At 38.8% G+C, this 16,510-nt stretch overlaps 1 long non-coding RNA gene across 1 annotated transcript in view; it reads left to right on the top strand.

Moving 5' to 3' along the window:
- The first annotated feature begins 449 nt into the window (after positions 1–449).
- Positions 450–16,510, top strand: part of LOC145412113 (uncharacterized) — a 36,035-nt gene continuing 19,974 nt past the window's right edge. The window contains exons 1-5 of the long non-coding RNA XR_013899529.1: positions 450–491; positions 2,194–2,241; positions 2,432–2,591; positions 6,584–6,623; positions 6,799–6,845. This is a non-coding gene — a long non-coding RNA (uncharacterized LOC145412113). The remainder of the gene's footprint in view (positions 492–2,193; positions 2,242–2,431; positions 2,592–6,583; positions 6,624–6,798; positions 6,846–16,510) is intronic.

The following is a 16,510-nucleotide window of genomic DNA, read 5'->3' as shown; positions in this document are numbered from 1 at the left end:
ATGATAAATAAGGATTATATATATAGTGGGAATCTATCTGATATCATTTCACAGTTATGAAGATGTTCTTTTTTTTCTCCAGACCTTTGATGGTATTTGTCTTTTCCAGTGCATTGCAGATGAAACTTGCTGAAAATCCTGCCTATCAATGGCGCCATTTCTGGTTGAATGACATGTTTAAGGAAGGAAGAAGAAGTGATTGAAATGTATCAAATGATCAAGAGATTTAAGAGAGACTTTGGTTGCATCAAGTAAGTCAAACCATCAAAAATTTAATGAACTTCATGTGTAATGGTATGATGAACTTTATTTTGGTTAGACTCCTAAATTATTTCTGAGGATAAACTAGGGCGGTCTGATATTGTGGTAGAGAAATGAGTATGTGTTGTAAATTTCGATATTATAAAAGAAATATCTTCTTTTTATTTGCAGATGATGATGGTTTGAGATAATGGTACATCCTTTTGGTTGAGGGAGAGCATCATCAAGAGGTAAGTGCTCTGCTGTATGTGGATTATTCATTATTTAACCTAGGTAATAGAAGGAAAAATTTTTGCTGGGACTTTCAAGCTACTCCAAGTTGGTTTGTTATTGCTGGTGTCAGAGTAAATGGAGGTTTGCTAATCATGCAAAATGTGATGTCCTTGAGAATGAAGTAATGGAGGTTTTCTAATCATGCAAAATGTGATGTCCTTGAGAATGAAGTGAGACTGGCATTGGTGGTAGATTTCAGTAACCTCTGTATGGGGGTGGGGGGGGGGAATGTAAAGGAAGTGGACAGACAAATTAAAGAAAGGTGACAGTTGCTTTGAATGCCATGATACAAAATAGGGTTGCAAAAGTGCCAGCTTTATTATGGGTCTGGGTATTAACTGAGTAAGGGAAGATTTTGGAAGTGCAGACTGAATGAGGTAGAAGAATCTGAGAGTAAATGTGAATAAAACAAAAGTGATGATATCTAGGTCTGGTGGTGGTACTGTCAAAGCAGTAGGGATGTGACTATGTGGAGTTTGCCTCAAGGGTTTGGGAAGTAGCTCCATGTTATCCAGTGATTGTGATAAGTGAGTGCATAAGAGATGTAGTGGTATTGAGGTAGACTGTAAAATAATGCTGAGTGCAGTGTATTGGGGAGAGCATGCAAAGATTGACAGGTTTGAAAGGATTGACCTTGTTGGAGAGTCTCTTGAGAGTGTGTGGAGTTTTGTTAATTGGGGGACAAAATATGTGCTGGAGGTGGGACCAGAGCTAGCTGTATGGCTAGGGTAAGAAGTGGTTGGAGGAAGTTCAAGGAGCCTGTTGCCCCTCCGAACATATTCAGAGGGCTATCCCATCAGCTAAGAGATCTATATATGTTGCATGTGGTAGAAGTGTAATGCTTTTAGATGGTGATACCTGGGCTGTAATGAAAGATGTTTGTAGGCTCAAACATATAGAAATGACTCATTACATGAATGTGTAGCGCTACCTTGAGTACAACACCTGGGGTGCTAGGATGTAACTGAAGAGTTGAGACGAAGGATGGAGCTTGAATGTATTGGTATTGTGATGAGGAAGGGTAGATTGAGATAGTTTGGGCAAGTTGAGAGGATGAGGATGACAGTTGGGTGCTGTATGTGAGAGGTGTTAACATCAAGGGTAGGGTTATGAGAGGCAGACCAAAAAAGACATGAGATGAGGTTGTGGAGCGTCACCTCAGGGATATTAGACAAAATAAGGAGGCTGCCAGAGCTCAGGCAGCATGGAGAAATGCCATTAGGTGACCAAGGCCAACGCATACTTAACGATACAATAGTTGGAGACATTGCCCTCTTGGCTAGTGCCACATTTTCTCTTTGATGCTCTGTCAGTCATTTTGAGTTTGGGGTTCTATATTCAGCCAAGAGTATAACCAGGATCAAAGTATCTCATGAGACCTTAGTTAGTGAGGCCTTCAGTACCTGGCACACCTTCTATCTGGCCTGGATGATTACTACGTCTTTAGAGTGAATGGCTGTTGAATTTTCACATGGTTACAGTGATTCCTTGATTATTCAACTCTCTTAAGTCCCTGGATTAGTCCACATGTAACCATGTACATTATAGTTTGTCCTGTTCATTTGTAAACTGCATGAGTGGGAAAGATGTCTGTGTGTGTTTTGTGGGAGGTGTAATTATATAATTACTGTACTCATTTGAACTTTTGTTTTATTTCAGGGTTGTCATAAAGGGGATATTTTGGCAGTGTAATGGGATTGGACTGTGGTGAGTAGCGACATAAAACATTTAAATTATTTGTTAGCCTTTGATATGATGAAACAAGGATAAATGCATGAGAAATAAGGATTATTTATCAAGTGGGAATCTATCTGATATATGACAGAAACGGCAGGGTAATTTACTTTGTTTTCAAACTTGTATTACTGTATAATTTTTTGCCTTTCCATTGTTGCAGAGATGAAGCTCATAAAGTATGTCCGACAGTGACAAGGTCCCAATAGGGCAGGCTTCAATGGGATGATACTTCCAACTGGTGGTGTTGGGTGTGGACCCCAAAACAGTGACCTGGCACCCTGGGGAACAACTCCATCAGAAGGGATATTGGAGTGTATCAGGTAAGAATCATCCCTTTGTTAATTGTAAAGTTGGAGAAGGTTTAAAGTTATGTTGCTTAGGAATGTTAGAAATGAATCCAAACCAATCATTGGATGCAAATCCCTATGGGCCACATCTGTTTGAGGGCCTTAGTAAAATAGAACACAAGTCACTGGTTTATATGGTTGCCACCCAATGTAATTATTTCTTTGGTTGCAGAAAGCAGTTTGGCTTGTCTCAGTAAAGAATTGCTAGAAGAGTACTACAGTAAACCCTCTCTAATTCGAACCCAAATAATTCGGAAATATGTTAATTTGGATCTTTTTTTACCACTAGGCAAATAATTTTAATTCAGATAGAAATTCAAATTGAGACAAGCCCGAAAAGGGTTCCAGTGACAAGTGGACGTGAACATCCAGATTGACTCAGTCAGATATGTTTATGTGAAGTTACAGAATGTGGTGAATGTTTTTGGCATATCAGATAGAGCCAGGATTCCAGGGGCTTGAATGATGAGTGAATGGAAGCGTGGCCCCTTGGATTTAGCAAATTTGGACTGTCTGGACATTGCTACTCCTTACCCTGCCCCAGGGTGGCAAAGGAGGTCCGGATGATGATATTTCTGATAGTACCCCTTAGTAAGTATGCACTGCAAGACATCAGTAGACTGTTGTTACTCTTATTTTGTCAGTACAGGTGCTAGAAAATTGCTGTGAGGTTGGTTGTGGACATCACTGGTTGTTCATCTCGTCTTAACATACTGTTTTTGTCCTTAGTAATTTGTGGGAAAATCTGAAATATTACAGTACTTTTAACTCATACAAAGCTTTTCAAAATGAAGCAGTTGCAGCTAGAACTAACACAAATTATCTCCCAAGTTGAAGGTAATTTGAAAATATTAAAGGTCTATTCAGTGAGTCCCCAACTTACATAGGATCATCTTATGAAAAATCCACAGATACAAAAAAAATTGTGTGGGGGGGTGGGGGGGGAGGCAGGTCAGTCACAGCAAGGAAGGATGGGGTAAGGTGAAGACACTGACAAGGAGGTGAGGTGAAATAGCAGTTCAGGGAAGGGTAGGGGATAAGTGGAGTGGAGAAAATAATGAGCTTCAATCTGAGAGAGAGAGAGCACAGAGTTGGTATGGAGTAGAAGGGGATGGGGTAGAGGAAAAGAACTTTGTGACCTCAGTAATTATGGGATTAGGGTTGGTTTGGAGGGGGAGAGCTTAAGAATGAGAGATGGACTTAAGAAAGACCTTTAAGAACCAATTATTTTTGTAGTTGGGGACTGCCTGTACATGATTTTTTGGTAGGTTATGTAATTGTTATTATTGAAATTACACCATTTGTGTGTGTGTGTGTGGAAGCTGGGCTCTGGCACTGTCATGAGATTAGATAGTGGTATGTTAACCCCTTAACTGATACGTTCCTTCAGAGCGGACCTATCAACAGACTGACATTCCTTTTAAAATTCACAGTTCAGATTCAAAAGTTGTATTCTGCATTCTGCCCTGAGAACTTAGTGTATTCATCTACTCACACTTTGGGTTGCTAGTTCCATCATTTTGGCTTCCTGCTATGTCTGCATGGACACAAGCAGGCTTGAACAAGTACGAAGGAAAGTGACTGCATGGTGCCCAGAATGTCAGGTTGCTTACGTCTTGGAGACTGCTACTGTGACTTTCACACTCATCAACTTTTAGACAAGTGACTCATAAAATGTAAATAAGTGAAAGAAACTAATTGTAAGTGAATAAAACATTTGGAAAATGAAAGTGCCTAGTGTAAGCTGTATAAATATACAGTGACTTGTTTAGTGGTGCATGGTGATGAAGTGAAGGGTGGTGGGTGACAATGGGAGTCATTGAGGATGACAGACACCTACAGCGATGCACAAAAACACCAAAAATGATGTTGCTTCTACTTATTTCTATGGTAGTGTAGGAGCATTTAGACGTTCATTGAAGTGTTCATAGGTAAGTAGAAGGGTTTAGCTTTCTCGTGCATGTAATTTTGTTTGTGTGTGAAAATTATTGAATAGAAAATGGGAAACTTTTGGGTGGATTGCTGCAACAGGGGGCTTCACTTTCACCACCTTAGCTGCAGTCAGGGGGTTAAATGTGACCCAGATGTAATAGTATATTTGACATGGTGATAACTAATAAAAACATGACAAATAAGGAGCAGGGTAGTGAAATGGTGGGGGACAGGGTGATGTGGAGGCGATTTGTTTGTGGCCGTCCCGTATAAGGGATTAAGGTGTCTGGCAATAGTTAGATAGATAGATAAGGATTATATATAAATCGTGGGAATCCGTCTCATATTTGACAGTGCTATCAGAGATAAACATGTATTTTTCAGATTGTAATGCAGAATTGTGTAACATTTATGTGAAGCTACAGAACGTGGTGAATGTTTTTGGCATATCCGATAGAGCCAGGATTCTGGGGGCTTGAATGATGAGTGAATGGAAGTGTAGCCCATTGGATTGGGCAAATTTGGGCTGTCTGGACATTGCTACTCCTCACCCTGACCTAGGGTGGGAAAGAAGATCCGGATGATGATGATTCAATGTTTAAAAGACAAAGTGGTGTGAATCCTGCTGAATGGTGATACTGTTGATGGTGACATACAGTATGCCACTTGATAGGTGGTACCACTGTGTTGGTTCTGCCTGGTCTTGGGTAGCCAGACCCCAAAACAGTGACCTGGCTTCTGGAGAAGCAGGGTCATGAGAACATATTAGGTAAGAATTTTCTATCAGTATGTCATGATAGGTAGATAAATAGATATTTCCATCAGGAGCTCATGGGCCCAGTGTTAGGCTACCATACTTAATTCAGATCTGTAAGGTGAAAGTGACAGCCAGTAACCCTTGGGCTGCAGACTCTTAGGCCACATCTGTTTGGAATTCTCTAGCCTGTGGATCATCCTAAAGTTGGGGAAATTATAAAGGCACTTGTACTGGGAAAAGATGTGCTTGGAGAGTTTCAGCATTATTGAAAACCTGATGGATGTATGGCCATAAGCATGGAAAGATAAAGTGAGAGTTATGGGCATGCCCAGTGAAATAGATCAGATAGTCATTCACATCATCATCATCATCATCATCATCTAATTCTCTGTTGCCCCATGAGGAACATAGGAGCCAGGGGTTAGTCAAGTTGATCCTGACATACATACGAGATGAGAGTGACCAGTCTCACTCATCCCTGAGTGGCACTATGTGAGCAGTAAACCCCAACCACTCGATGGATATAAACCTACAAAAGCTCAGTCTGGCTTGAGTGCTTTAATTTGCCCACAAAACCACCAGGTGCCACAGTTTGGTTATATGGTTACCACCCAGCATAGTAAATGGTTTCCTGGTGTACAGGATACCATTTGACTTGTCACTCAGTGTAGAGTCATCCATAGTAAATGGTTTCCTGGTGTACAGGATACCATTTGACTTGTCACTCAGTGTAGAGTCACCTGCAGACAGAAGAGGAAAGAAAGGAGGACAAGAGGAGGGAAGAGGGGAGAGGACAGTTACCCTAGAGCAGCAATACGGTACATCGAGTGAGGGGATGGCGAATGCCCTCACCGTACCCATTCACACATCATTCGAGTCCCTGGAATCATGGCTCCACCACACAGAATAATCCATCTGGACACATTTATTGGGTATTTTCATAGTTACACTTCACACACTGTACATGTGCCAGATAATCAGTCTGTCATATCCTTCAAATAATCCTGTTTGACAGATGTGTCCTTGAATTCTGGACAGCCTTAGTCCTCATTTAAAAGTTTTCTTAATAAGTTTCAGTGACTGCACTGCAAGACACAGGTAGAGTATTGTTACTCTTTATTTTGTCCATGCAGGTGCCAGAGTATAGTTGTGAGGTTGGTTGTGGGCATCATTTTATGTGGTGGCCCATCTCACCTCGGCATACATTGTGTTAGCGTCATTACTTACAGTGTATTTAAAAAATATTATTGTTTTGTAACAGTTTTCCTTTTTCCAGGCATTACAGATGGCTGCTTGGCAGTGCAGTTTGGTTAATTGTGAGTGTATTGTAGTTTAATACATCCTGTAATATATCTTTTAAGGATGAGGAAAAAGATTGATATAAATGACCAAATGGATTACCAGTACTCTTGTAAGGGAAACATCTTTGTTATAACTTAAACATTATTGAATGTTCAGTTTCTTATTAAAGATTTGTATTGTCTTTTACAGTTGCAGAATTATACTGCAGCAAGAGCACGAGCCCACTGATGAATCAGGTAAGTAATGTGAGTCACGTACAGTAGTGTAAGTAGACTCCCTTTCTTTGTATAAAAAAGATGTCCCAAATTATTCACCCCTTCTATCATGAAGAAGTTGATAGTTTGACATATTTGGGTTTGTGGGATGGTTAAAGGAGACTTTCTGATCCTATCACATTAGATGGTCTCCAGAATTTAACAATCATATGGAGATATAAAAAATAAGAGATTATATTGTGGTGATGTAATTAAAATGATCAGTAATTAAGGAATGATGGAGTTAGTAATTAAGGAATGATGGAGTTAAGGGGATCAGTCATTAATGGAGCATTGTGTTCTATACTAACATTTTGATTTCTTGGGGATCCAGTGAAATACTTGTTATTCTATTCTTAGTATCATCAGATAGTTCTGTTGGTATATCTGTTTGTACTGGAGGGGTTGGATGCACCTGTAACCATCTTTAACATCCAAAACTGAATGTAATCACCTGATAACAACAAAAATTAACTGCAGTATAGGTAGACATCCCCATACTGGAGGCCTTTACATCAAGAAATTGTGGTTGGAAACATTGCCCCCTTGGCTAGTGCCATGTGTTCTCTTTGACTGACGTTCTGTCAGTCATTTTGACTTTGGGGTTCTATATTCAACCAAGAATATAACCAGGATCATAGTGTCTCATGAAACCCTAGTTAGTGAGGCCTCCAATACCTGGCACAGTATCTTTCATTTGGTATTAGTCCATTCACTGTGAAACCTCTTGTGAAATCATTCAGTCTGTGGTGACTTGTGAAGGATTTTTCAGTCCTTTGGTTTTGAAGTTTGTGGTCTGCAGTTATTGATTTTGGGCGGACATACCCATACTATGCATCAGTAATAGAAATCTCATAATCCATCCATGATGTATAGTCTGCAGTTGTTGTTGTAGAGATATTAGATTAGACCTGCATGAGAAGCCAAGCAGGAGAGAATTCCATGGGATCATCATTTTGAGGCTGTTGCAAAATTGATGCAATTAATGATTGAGAAGTTAAACATTTGCTGAATGGAGTTTTTGTCACTAGACAGTTAACAACAATAATAATTTTTTCTTTTTATGTCAGACAGAAATCCAGCATAGACAGATATAATAATCTGTTTGTAGATGGTATTTTATATAGGATGTATGTAGATAGGGAAACTGGTATAATGAGTGACTCTGAAGGTGTTGTAGACCAACATGGTGATGTGTTTTTTAGAAAGTGATATATTGAAATGGAAGGGACTCAGGAACCTGTGTAGGTTTATATTCAAGGGGTGCTTGGGGTGTATTGCACACATAATGCCACTGAGGGATGAATGAGGCTGGTCACTCTCACCTTAAATGTCACGACCGACTTGCCTAACCCCAGGTTCCTGCCCTCCTCATAGGGCAACATGGATTGGATGATGGATGGATGGAAATATGTAACTGAGATGTTCTGACACAAAGTTGATATTGGATCGAATGATATGAGGTCTGTCAGTAAAAACAAATGTTCTCATGATTAAGCCTGCATGTTGGAGCTAGAGTTTTATGGCCTTGAATGATTGTGGGACTTATTGCACTGGGCATACTTCTATCTTCATCATCATCCAGACCCTCTTTCCCACCTTAGGGCAGGGTGAGGAGTAGCAACATCTAGACAGCCTAAGTTTGCCCAGTCCAATGGGCCTTGCTTCCATTTGTGCATCACTCAAGCTCCTGGAATCATGGCTCTATCTGATACATCAAAAAAAAAAAACATTCACCTTATATTGTAGCTTCACATAAATGTATCAGATTGAGTCAGTCCAGACTTTTTTACTATTATTTATTGTATCAAAACATGATTACTTGATTTTAGATAGGGGAGTCTGGGGGACACTTAACCTGGGAAAAAATCCTGGTTATATAGTTACCACCCAGCATAATAAATAGTTTCCTGGGTACAGGAAACCATTTGGCTCTTCACTTGGTAGAGACCATAAGGCCTCCCTATATTGAGTAAGTGGATGGTGGGTGCCCCCATCTATCAGATAGAGCCAGGATTCCAGGGGCTGGAATGGTGAGAGAATAGAAGAGTGGCCTATTGGATTGGGCAATTTTGGGCTGGCTGGATGTTGCTACTCCTCACCCCACCCTAGGGTGGGAAAGGAGGTCTGGATGGTGATGATGATGATGGTTATTATTATATCATCTCATTTTGATAGGGAGATAAAGGATCAAGTTTATAATTACGATAGCGACATATCCACAGTTAGTGTCCAGTACATATTGGTAGGACTGGACTGAGTAGTGTAATCCCATGCTCTTGTGTTCCTGAAGGGGTAGCAGAAGAGTTGATGATAGACAGGTTGTTAAGAAGTGAATGTCAACTCGTTAGCCTGTTGCGATTAAAAAAAAAAAATTGCTGAGTGTTGGTTGCATGGAAATTCAACTTTTTGTTTCCTTTTCAGGTCACAAAAACTGAATACAGTAACATGATACTGAACAAACAGCACTGACTGAAGTTGCTGGACTGAAAAGAGTTGAGGTTAGTTATGTCATAGTTCTTTGTTCACTATGTTTGAAATGTCATGATGAACCTAATGTTTATTTTGGTTAGACTACTGATACAAGTGAGGATAAACTAGGGCGGTCTGAGAGTGTGCCAGAAAGATGAACATATATGCTAATTTAGGGTTCCATAATGTTATAGCCTAATTATTTACAGATGTTCAGCACGTCCAGTTAAGTGGCCGGGTCTCATCAAAAGGTTTGTTTCATCTTTATGCGGATTGTCAGTTTAACCTTCTAGTGCTGGACCACAGTTGTAGTTCTTTAGTGACTCTGTGCTCTTGAGTCTGTAATCTTAAAAGGAAGCAGTAGAATGTTAGTTGGTAGAAGGAACATGATGTTCCTAAGGTTAATTTATTTTTTCAAAAGGCATGGTAGTTGTGATTGAAGAAATTCAAGTATATTTTGGTTAAAATTCTGATATACAGTACTGTATTGTGTAGACTTGATTTGAAAAAGGGCAGTCCTAGCTTAGAGCTGTCGGAATAGGAGCGTTCGTGCGAAGAGGAAAATCTTCCAGACACCGCCAGAAACCATGTCTCGTTTTCGTTTTGACGGGCTAAGGGGGTCTTAGTTAAACTTCAGTGTTCTTTTTCTGATCGATATTTACGATATTGGTTAAGCAAATACCTTTTAAAAAATGTAAATTACTCTTACTTGTGCTATTTCACCCAAAATATCGCCTAAAAATTCGTATATTAATATATTCTTCCCTAAGAAGGTTAGGACACTATCTGTCAATAAGACTGTTTTTGGACTGTATGAAGCAAAAAAGGCGTATGAATAATGACATTCGTATATAATCTGACGTACAAAAAATGGCAAATATGGTTTATCCATAGTTTAACATTTATTAGACTCTAAAATGTTATGGCATATCGAAGCCTGGCGCTGCCAGACATACGAAGCAAGCCAGCTGATGGAGTAGGTACAGAGTGAAGAAAGACACAACTGTTTTGGTTTGCTTGGAAAACTTGTTGTACCGGAGGCAGCAACTAAATATCGACATGCTTTCTTGAAGTGAATTAAATTTTTTCCTTACTCACAGGGAGTTTAATGTGGTACTATTATTGTTGGTTAAAGATATACATATATATTTCTATGCATGCATAAACCAGGCTGCAACTGCTGTGAAATATTTTTTATATTACTATATTTTTTCAAGCTGCATTGACAAAGCACTGTTTTATAGAGAAGAAATAGAATATTTACGTATTTTTACAATATATAAGATGCATGAAAAAGGCCATTCAATCATTGCCCGACGTGTGATTTTTTTTCCATCCGAAAAATTAAAATACCAGTGACATCTGGCATTTCTCCGGTCGCGTGAATGCTCCTATTACCAGGCATCTTGAATCTGCTTGAACAGCTTTTCTTTGCAGTTGCAGAGTGATTCCTTTTCATTATCACAGTGGAGGTTGTGGCAGTGGCAAGACGATGAAGAAAGTACAGTAATCCTCTTTTTCATCAAATTAATTTTTCACTCTGTAGTTGCTAGTCAACAGGGGAACTTTTTATAACGTACCATTGTTCATAAGTGATCAGGGCTGGGCAGACAATAATTTATTGTGAGATTATTGCATTGTATGGATTTGAAGCTGTCTAGCCAAAAGGAGTGATAGGCACAAAAGCATTCAAAATGATCATGTCTGTACTGGAAATACACATGCACACTCGCTTGCTCGCATGCACCCCCCCCCCCCACACACACACACACAATAAATCTGACTAGCTCTGTAGTATTGTTTAACAGATTTGCTCTGTGTCAGTTCCAGTTACAGTATATCTTTTTCAGTCATAACCCTAAGGATACCCATGCTCATGAATAACAACAAATTTAATCAAATTCTCCATTGGTAACCCCTAAACCGCAGGGTTGTTTTGGCGCTCCGTGTGTGTCCCGCTAGGATATTTGCACTCTGACAGACTTTGTTAAAATATTTGCCAAAAATCAGTTATTGGTCCTAGAATATTATAATTACATATGCATATGGCACATACCTTCAGCTTTCTTCTGGGATGTTTGTCGAGCTTTCGTCGATTACCGTAGGACTTTTGGAGACTTCTGAAGTTGGGTAACGAAGTCTCCACTTTACACTTCCCAACACTCTGTAATATGATTACCACAGCCTGATATTATCACTAGAAACACTATTCTATGATTTTCAAATAGTTTGGAATCCATACTCCAAAAAAAGAACACTGTGATAGCATTGAAAATTACGAGCGCGTACGAGCTTCCCATTTGCTCTCGTTCCCCGCTGGTATTCTGTCATTTATTGTTCATAAAAATACTCTCACTTTATATTCCTATTACTATATAACACTTGTATATAGCTGCAGTCTTTATCCATAAGTTTTCTTCTGTAATAGTAGTTTATTGTCACTGTAGGCATTCAGTTTCTCTTTCAGTAAAATATGTAGCATTCACTTTCTCGTCCTGTATACAAGCGTGAACGAATCTGGCACTTTCACTTTCATAACTCATAGAATTCATACATGCTACTGTAGAGTGAAATTTTCACTTTCATTACTCCTACAGTAGTATATATACTCGTATTCTTATATTACTACGTATTTATGTTTCTGTTTACATTCTCTATTTTATTTACACTATGTTATGCACTGTCACTTGCAGTAACTTATGCAACTATTTTCCACTTCAGTTATATTTATATTCATTGCTTTCACATGCTGTTTACACATTATTTACATTTCCACTTGCACTGTTTTAGAGTCACCAGAAAGATTGTAGTCACTGTCCATCATTAACGTTGATAAATTAGCCAGTTCACGTTCCACAGCAGTCACTTAGCCATTTACCCCTTTCCACACGAGGTTTAGTAGAGATAGAGGTTACTGGGCCCTTTGCATGGGGCTAAAAAGTGGCGGAATTGGACAGGCGCGAATCCGACGTGGTTTCACCTTGAAAGACGACAGTAAACTGAATGCTCTTGCTTAGGGGCAGTGAAGGGCTGCCAATGTCAGCGTGGTGACTGCTGCTAATATATACGCTATGAAATGATTGGCAGGAAATCTAGACAATACATAATAAATTAGGTAGTTTCAGGTGAATGTAAATGTCACTTAGGCTTCTCCCTTCCTTTCTTATATATATATTTTTATTATGAGAACAGGTCATACGGCATATTTCAACGGGAAATAAACAGGGAAAATTAGCAAACGAGTGCACGTGAGGTGTTGCCAGGTGATAAGTAGCCCATTCCAGATGTATGGCAGTATCAATTATCTTTTCTTTCTTTTATATTTTGTATAAGAATAGGGCAAAGGCCACATTTCAGTGGATAAAATGAGTGGAAAAATCTGTCGAGCATTTGTGTAGCGCAGCTGGTCAGGTGGGAGGAGAGGGTAATGGAGGGGAGGTAAGGAGGGAGGGAGTCAAGGACAGGAGAAAAATGGCTAAATTGTCAACAGTGGATGGGAGTACAGGTGAGTATAGCTGGACACTGGTAGTACTGATAGATGACACAAGCCACCACTTGAAATCCCAGGCGAATTAGAAATAACACAGAATCACAAATGTGATGCCCCGCGGTATGATCCCTTGCTCCCGAGCGTCACGAAAGTGACACCCCGCAGTTAAGGGGTTAATGTAATTATACTGAATTGTGTTTATTTGAAATGACTGTACTTACAATATTTGTAAATTAGTTACCAGATGTAGAAATGACAATCCAAGTGAAGCAATTTGGTCTCCATTTTTTAACAACTCAACCAAGGTTTCACAGTCAAGATTTGCATCACAAGGTTTATATCGTTTTTCATGATGAACAAGATAGGGACAAATGAAGTCAGTGATTATTTTATCTGTTTCTGATAGTATTTTTGAGATTATTGTAAGTTTGCTGGAATTCCTTTCATTTATTATGTGTATTCCTTTATAGGCACGACTGATGTACGTGAAGTAGTGCAGCAGTGATGATGGTGCCTTTGGTTACTTACATGTCATCAAGTTGTTCAGGTATGTCAAGCAGATCTACATGTCAAAGTTTACATATCCTATTTTGTGTATTGATAAACGGAGATTATGATGCCCTTTTTGTGTGTGTGTGTGTATTGATAAGCGGAGATTATGATGCCCTTTTTGCGCGCGTGTGTGTGTATTGATAAGCGGAGATTATGATGCCCTTTTTGTGTGTGTGTGTATTGATAAGCGGAGATTATGATGCCCTTTTTGCGTGTGTGTGTGTGTATTGATAAACGGAGATTATGATGCCCTTTTTGTGTATTGATAAGCGGAGATTATGATGCCCCCCCTCCCCAAGTTCTAGTAGATTTTTTCCAACTCCCCCTTCCCCCGTTGTTGTTTTTTTTTTTTTTTTTTCCCAGGTAGCTCATTTATTTGTGTTTCTATATTTACTATCTAATTTCAGTGTATGAGAAACTAATATGAATACACGTATGAGCTATTTATATTAGCCGTGCACTCCATCTCACAAGATTATGATGATTTAATATGGTTCCCTGAGGACAAACAATATCTCACAGCGTTCTGACATAGTAACTGACTTGCAGAAATGCATTGTAGGTGGGTTGCATCATATTGTGAGTGTATGAATTTTGTTACAGATTGGTGACCCAGGATTTTGGATACCTGCCCCTTGGCTGCCTCTAGCTGTCATGAGGTTAGGTGATTATGACTGTCTTTTGTATGAGTGATAATCCGGGGCTAAGAGATATGATGCAGTGTCATCACAGTATTGAAAGGAATATGAGCTCTTTGTTTGTTAAAATATTTGTTTGGCATTACCTTTATTTGTCCCCAAACTGGTGCAGTATTGACAAGGGTTGTAACAAATGATTTATGCCCCTTGCTTTATGTGGCTATTACTCGGTTTTCATAGTTAATTCACAACGGACGAATAATGCATTGTTTCCTCCATTGTACATACCCCTCTGTGCTTGTGTGTGTTGGTTTAGAGGCGGACAATAATTTATTGTGAGATTATTGCATTGTATGGATTTGAAGCTGTCTAGCCAAAAGGAGTGATAGGCACAAAAGCATTCAAAATGATCATGTCGGTACTGGAAATACATATGTACACACATCTATGCACACATGGACACTTGCTTGCTCGCATGCACCCCCCCCCACACACACACACAATAAATCTCACTAACTTGTAGTTTTATTTAACAGATTTTCTCTGTGTCAGATCCAATTACAGTATATCTTTTTCAGTCATAACCCTAAGGATACCAATGCTCATGAATAACAACAAATTTAATCAAATTCTCCTTTGTTAATGTAATTGTACTGAATCGTGTTTATTTGAAATGACTGTACTTACAATATATGTAAATTAGTTACGAGATGCAGAAATGACATAATCCAAGTGAAGCAATTTGGCCTCGATTTTTTAAAAACTCAGCCAAGGTGTCACAGTCAAGACTTGCATCACAAGGTTTATATAATTTATAATGATGAACGAGATAGGGACAAATGAAGTCAGTGATTATTTTATCTGTTTCTGATAGTCTTTTTGAGATTATTGTAAGTTTACTGGAATTCCATTCATTTATTATGTGTATTCCTTTATAGGCACGACTGATGTATGTGAAGTAGCGCAGCAGTGATGATGGTGCCTTTGGTTACTTACATGTCATCAAGTTGTTTTGGTATGTCAAGCAGATCTACCTGTCAAAGCTTACATATGTATCCTATTTTGTGTAGTGATAAGTGGATTTTATGATGCTTCCCCCCCCCCCCCAATCATCCAGACCTCCTTTCCCACCCAAGGACAGGGTGAGGAGTAGCAGTGTCCAGACAGCCCAAATTTGCCCAATCCTGTGGGCCACGCTTCCATTCACTCATCATTCAAGCCCCCGGAATCCTGGCTCTGTTGGATACGCCAAAAGACATTCACCAAATTCTATAGTGTCACATAAACATGTTTATTTTTTTCACATTTATTTTTTCCAAAGTGCTGCTGTATATATATATATATATATATATATATATATATTTTTAAGCCAGCACTTCAGTTTCTTTTATACTTTACATTTTGTATATATATTCACTATCTAATTTCAGTGTATGAGAAACTAATATGTTATGAATACATATATAAACATATTTATATTAGTCATACACTCTATCTCACTAGATTATGATGATTTAATATGGTTGCCTGAGGACTGAGGACAAGCAATATCTCACAGCGTTCTGATATAGTAACTGACTTGTAGAAATGCACTGTAGGTGAGTTGCATCATATCATTAGTGTATGAATTTTGTTACAGATTGGTGACCCAGGATTTGAATACCTGTCCCTTGGCCACCTCTAGCTGTCATGAGATTAGGTGATTATGACTGTCTTTTGTATGAGTGATAATCCTGGGCTAAGAGATGTGATGCAATGTTTTCTCTGTATTGAAAGGAATACAAACTCTTTGATTGTTAAAGTATTTGTTTGGCATTTATCATCATTCCTCCACAAACTGGTGCATTATTGACAAGGTTGTAACAGGTAATTTATGCCGCTTCCCTTACATGGCTATTACTGGATTTTCATAGTTAATTCGCAACAGAAGAATAATGCATTATATCCTCCATTGTACATACCCCTCTGTAATTGTGTTGGTTTAGAGGCGGACAATAATTTATTGTGAGATTATTGCATTGTATGGATTTGAAGCTGTCTAGCCAAAAGGAGTGATAGGCACAAAAGCATTCAAAATGATCATGTCGGTACCGGAAATACACATGTACACACATCTATGCTCACATGGACACTTGCTTGCTCGCATGCACCCCCTCCCCCCAATATACAATAAATCTGACTAACTTTGTAGTTTTATTTAACAGATTTTCTCTGTGTCAGATCCAGTTACAGTATATCTTTTTCAGTCATAACCCTAAGGATACCAATGCTCATGAATAACAACAAATTTAATCAAATTCACCTTTGTTAATGTAATTGTACTGAATCGTGTTTATTTGAAATGACTGTACTTACAATATATGTAAATTAGTTACGAGATGCAGAAATGACATAATCCAAGTGAAGCAATTTGGCCTCCATTTTTTAAAAACTCAGCCAAGGTGTCACAGGCAAGACTTGCATCACAAGGTTTATATAATTTATAATGATGAACG

The sequence above is a fragment of the Coenobita brevimanus genome, chromosome 92 (assembly GCF_032717465.1).
Source record: "Coenobita brevimanus isolate Jiangsu-jjx chromosome 92, ASM3271746v2, whole genome shotgun sequence".
NCBI classification, from domain to species: Eukaryota; Metazoa; Arthropoda; class Malacostraca; order Decapoda; family Coenobitidae; genus Coenobita; species Coenobita brevimanus.
This window is presented reverse-complemented; position numbering and strand designations above follow the sequence as displayed.